Raw genomic sequence first — 5,735 nt, forward strand, 5'->3', positions numbered from 1 at the left:
TAAGTTCGTTCCACCATCTAACTAAGTTGCTTTTTGTCAACATCCTTACAGTTTTTGAGTTACACCAAAATGCCCCTCAATAGTATACTGATTTAAATAAGTTGCTTCTTTTCATCTGGCTAAGTTGCATTGTTAGATTTTTTTTTTTTTTTGAACACGGAGCGCCCCGAAGGGCGTAGAAGCTTTCATTTAATCCACTCGGTGGGTGTACAATTTTTTACAAAGGACCCCATAAAATGAGAAAAATTTACATAGGCCCCTGGTATTTGCAGAAAAGACCCCACTGAAGAGTATGCAAACGCAATCGGGTCCTTCTCTATCCCCTCCGATGAGCTGGAGATCAGCAATGTCGCCGTCGGACTCCAAAGCGGGGACTTCACCACTTGCTTCAAAGCCGGCGATGGACGCGACAGCAGACCTCCAAAAGGGCCTCCGGTGGAGGTTGAAGAATAGCCGGACTTCACCGGCGTGGATGACGAACGGCAGAAAAGCCGCCGATGTGTTGCTCAAGAAGATTGCTTCTGAAGAACTCCGGCGCCACCTCCTCTTCTCAACCACCTTGCACACCCTTGATTCCGTCGCCACCAAGACGCTCGGGACCAGAAAGAATAGCAGAGGAGGCTGGGTCGAGGGAGTAGCACGGGCGTACCGAAACCGTGACGAAGAAATCGGCCTGCCACCAAACCCGATGAACCTGCCACGGACTCGGGGATGTAGGCGTAGATGATGGCGGTTACGGCATACCCAGATGAGACTGGCTTCCACTCCTAGATCCAAAATCGGTCCTTTCTCCTCCAGCACCTCCTCGCCACCACGGCCGGCCAGGGAGGAAGAAAGAAAGAACCTGGCTGCAAATGGACTTTGCTCTCCCTCGCCACCATGGCCGGCCAAGAGCTCGCCAGTCTTGCAGCAAAGATTAGGAAGAAGAGAACCAGCAGGCACCACTTTATTGATGAAGACGGTGGCGCTGCATCCCCCGCCAAGCTCCGACCAGAGGAGCATCAGCACGATCAGCAGCAGCCCTAGGAACGCCATGGATCTGGGCCAAGATCCAGAGCGTCCGCCTTCTCTACGGGCAGACCGCCCAAACGCCGGCAGAGGCCGGAAAACCATCAGAAACCTACAGATCTAATCCTAAACTACTCCGGCGCCTAACCTAAGCCTACTCCGGCCAGCTATTCTGGCGGAGCGGCCGTCGGCGGCCCGGTCTGCGGTGGAAGCCTCTCAAGAGAACTGTAGCAAGGGGAGAGCGTTACGGGGGGAAAATCTTTTCGTCCGTCGTTGCATTGTTAGATTGGCTAAGTTGTTTTTCTGACTATATCACATAACTAATTTACTTCCCCAATGCATTTAATTTTTGGTTAAACAACTAATGACAATCCTGCGCTTAATAATGACCTTTAATTAGAAACTTGCTTTTCTAGCAGACAAGCTTGAATTCTAGAAAAAAAAGACACACAAGTTCTCGCGTGCGTTTAAAGTTGAAGCAGAAGCATGGAACCATCCAGTGCCTTGTCCTGAAACTTGTCAACATGTTCGTGTTTAGGATGATAGACAATTATGGGGAACTCTAAACTGCTACGAGATGGGAAACTGAAGCCACTGAATTCATGAATCAATAGTATGGAATAACGAGTGGCTCAGCTCTGGATGTTACTCACCACTACCTAATAGTTTTGATTGTAAGACAAGCTGGACAGACTGCATGTAGTTATAGGGGGTGTTAAGTTCTTCTGCCTCCTTTTTTATTTATATGGATAAGTTGTCTAACAATTTAATTAAGTTGTTTTGAAGTTAGTTTTAAAACATGGTTAAGTTGGTTTCTGAAACCAACATAGTTGGTACTCTGTGAGCATATGCCTGACTTGTCTTTTATCTGCTAATTAAGCTATTTTTTCAGCACCATTATTAAGTTTGCACCTTGATTTACATTAAATTGCAGTGTTCAATATAGCTAAGTTGTGTACTGGAATCCACCATAGTTGTATTTCCAGTAAGTTTTATAATAATCCATTTAGTTGTTTGATCGGCGTGGCTAAGTAAATTTGTGTTTTATCCTATGGTTTAGTAAGTTGTATACTGGATTTCATTAAGTTGTTTTTGTCCAACATGCTTAAGTTGTACACATAACCTAAACAAGTTGTTTTTGTCAGTATGCTTTTAGTTCGTATTTTTATTTTCCAAGTTGTATATTGATCCCTATCTTCCTCTATCGCCCCCACCCCCTTCTCTCTCTCTCGCTTCATGCCCCCATTCCTCTTCCAAGAGCACACAAATGGCTAGGGTTTCTCCCTCAGATCTTCTCGTTGTTGAGCGAGCGAGCGAGATGACTTGAGTTCATCGAAGGAGGTCGAGCCGCATGGTAGGGGCAGCGGACTGCGAGAGGCACGCGTCGGGGAGGGGGGATTTGTCGTGGAGCTCTAGCCGTGCGTGACGGCAGGGGCTTGGCGACCAGGATCCATGCCGGAGGACTACATCGACTACATAGGTAATCTGTATGCTCACACCTCTCAATCCCGCGAGATTTGTTCTGTTGAGAAGTAGTTCGTACTTAGACTATGGGGATTTCAGCTCTCGGTGCATATTCCCTGCCCGTTTTTATGTGTACTTGGCCCCGTTCGTGCTGAGTCGGCTATGTAAGATGTACATGTCCTATAAAAATCATCACGATGCCCATGATTTAGCTAGGTGTTTAATCCTATAGTGATGTGGTCAAACGAAATCCTATTTATAGTGAGCATTCATGCGTACGTTGTTGCCATGTATGACAAAATTCACTTGTGAGCAATGGAGGCTTGTCACATTAATCGTATTCCCATCCAGCTAGCACTTATTCTGCATTGTTGCAAACACGGCTATCTGCAAGTACCACTTTACATTCATGATAATTCGTATATGCAGAGTGGACATCTTGTATTTTTTTAGCTGTCACATGTTTATATTTCGTAGGCGAAGTGAGTATTTTCACTATATGTATAGATGAAATGTTTTCTCAAGGGTATCTCTATAGGAGAAGCAAGATGAATCTCCATAAAATACAAAAGATATGTAAAGGGTGTCCATGCTAATTTATGTTCAGAATCCTATAAAATTGTTTATGAATTGACCCATTCTGCAATGTCGGCCTTCTTGTTCCTCCGTCGGTGGTCACCTGCTCGAGCTGCTGCTGCCCGCTCGAACAGAGGTGGTCAATTTAAAGTTGCTTTTTGACTAAATAGTTAAGTTGTTACTGATTTTCAATAAATTTGATTGTTCATCATGCTTAAGTTGGTTACAAAAAATAACTAAGTTTCTTCTTTTGCCTATTACGGTTCAACATGCTTAAGTTGCATACTATTTTTAATTAAGTTGTTTGTTCAACATGGTTAAATTGTGTATTGCATATAGCTAAGTTTGCTTTTCACATCATGGGTTTAAGTTGACACGGGTTTTTCCTATGTGGTATAAACCTACCTGTAGCTTTTCGAGCCTTTTCTTTTTCATCAACATGCATACGTTGGCTCATGGTTTTAATTAAGTTGTTTTATGGTTAAGTTGGTACAGAATTTAGTTAAGTTGATTCTTAGCAAAAGAAATTGAATAAGTTGTGCTTTACATTATATCTAGGTTTTTATTTCCCTGGGCCAACCTATACAAGTTAGCTCTTGTTTTTAAGTTAGTTGCCTTTGTTAGTATGCTCAAGTTTAAAGATGAAATTTGTTAAGATGGTTTTCCTGTTAGTCGTGTTTTTCTTTTTTCAGTTTGTGCTTCACATTGTAGGTAGTTGGATACTATTGTTTCCTGACTTGCACATGTCATGAATATTTTGTTGCTTTCTCTCAGTTATTAAATTGTTTTTCTCCCCATAAATTTTTCATGATTTTGGTTTGCGGATTTTGTTGCACACAAACTGAAATAGAGACTGCATCAGCTCCTTATGTTACTGACCACTACCTAGTAGTTTTGATTGTAATAGAAAAACTGGACATATTGTAGGTACTTATAGGGGGCAGTTTTAGTTTTTTCGTTTCCTTTTTGAATTATACGGATAAGTTGCTACTAATTTACTTAAGTTGTTTTATCTGTAGGATTAAGTTATACTAAAATGAATTAAGTTGATTCCTTGATCATGCTTAAGTTGTATGGTATTGGTACACAATCTATCTAGGTGTTCCTTTCGAGCATCATACATAAGTTGTCCACTGGTTTAATTATTTGTCTTGCCAACATGAGTAAGTCGAGTAGTGAAATTAATTAACTTGTTTCCTCCAGCATGCTTAAGTTGTTGGGTATTGGTACAATCCATCTAGGTTTTTGTTATCGAGCGACATGCATAAGTTGGTCACTAGTCTAATTATGTTGTCTTGGTCACTAGTCTAATTATGTTGTCTTGGTCACTAGTCTAATTATGTTGTCTTCTAAACATGCTTAAAGTTTTTATCTAGGGCCGCACACCAGTACCATCTCGAACACGGTGGTGGAGGAAGCCATGGCACCTAGCCCGAGCAGGTGGCGACACCCACAAAGCCTAGCGTGAGCGCAAGCCTGACGAATGTAAGTTTCTTATCCATTTACTTAACATACTCACATGATTTGTTAAGTTGATTTCTGGTAATGTTTAACTTGGATAAACATTGATGCCAAATTGTTTTCTAGATAGCTGATAAGTTGCTCACTTTACTATTAAGTTGTTGTACCAAGTAGCTACTAATTTCCTGGGTATACCACATCATTTATATCCAGGGTGCGGGTGGATGGATCTAATATGCACAAAAGTTCATGCTTGCTTAATTTTGATTATTGTGTTTTAGGAACATATTTGTTCCAGAACCCTAGAGACATGTGGATCCTAATCTAAGAGTAAAAGAAGAAGAAAAATAAAGAGGGAATACGGGAAGCTAGGTTACTGTGTTGTGAATACCTACATCGTTTTGTTTTACTTTGGATCTAAGCCTTAAATCATGGCAAATCTGATAAATTGCAGGTTCAATGGAGATCTGCGAGAGAAAGAAGAGAAGAGTGCTACGAGGGACTGTCACATGGTCCTTGGTTGTAGTTGCCCCTTGCGAGCTAGCTAGGAGGACACCAACACGTGAGGGCTAGTCCCATGATGGCGTTTGGGAAAATGGTCTACGTCTGGATTGCATATACGTAGTATGTTTTTTTTTCTGGGTGAGTGTTAGGTGAGACAAAATAGCATCCGGATGCTGGTTGGGGCAAAAGAGCACCCGGATGCTGGGATATGCAAACCAGCACCGGATGCTAGCTAGGCACGTCCTAATAAAAATCAGACGCCTGATTTCTAGCAGTACTGAATTAATTAATAATTAATGAACGCGCCTTAATTAATTTTGTGTGTACCGTGGCGGCACAAACACGCGCGCACACGCGGACCAACCGAGTCAGCGCGCGTGGGGTCCAATTAACCGAGCCGTTCGTACATACGCACGCGGGACCTCTCCTCGTACGCCGCCGTCAGGCCCAGGAACACCGCCCCCCACGCGTCCTGGATCCGCGCCCCGTCGCCAGCGCACGCTCCGCCTGCAGGTCCGCGGAGTCGCCGTCAGCCGCAGCGCACCGCGCGGAAAGAGGATGACGCGGCGCAACAAGAGGAGCTCCGTGACGGCGATCTTGAGGAGTTGGCGCCAGTAAAACAAATCCTTTATCATCGCCTACTACTAACAAAAGCAAACGAAGCAAGCACTCGTGGTGATCGAATTATGTATTCCCTCGTGAATGGGGATCCGAATTGTTTG

At 43.4% G+C, this 5,735-nt stretch overlaps 1 long non-coding RNA gene across 2 annotated transcripts; it reads left to right on the forward strand.

Annotated features, from left to right (window-relative positions):
* The first annotated feature begins 1,294 nt into the window (after positions 1-1,294).
* Positions 1,295-5,261, forward strand: LOC124698157. Of its 2 annotated transcripts, none has more exons than XR_007000893.1 (3): positions 1,295-2,488; positions 4,414-4,533; positions 4,964-5,261. It is a non-coding gene; the product is annotated as an uncharacterized LOC124698157 (long non-coding RNA). The 2 variants fall into 2 exon arrangements; XR_007000892.1 differs by having other exon boundaries at positions 4,425-4,533.
* The last annotated feature ends 474 nt before the right edge of the window (positions 5,262-5,735 follow it).

Source organism: Lolium rigidum, chromosome 1, assembly GCF_022539505.1.
Source record: "Lolium rigidum isolate FL_2022 chromosome 1, APGP_CSIRO_Lrig_0.1, whole genome shotgun sequence".
Lineage (NCBI taxonomy): Eukaryota > Viridiplantae > Streptophyta > Magnoliopsida > Poales > Poaceae > Lolium > Lolium rigidum.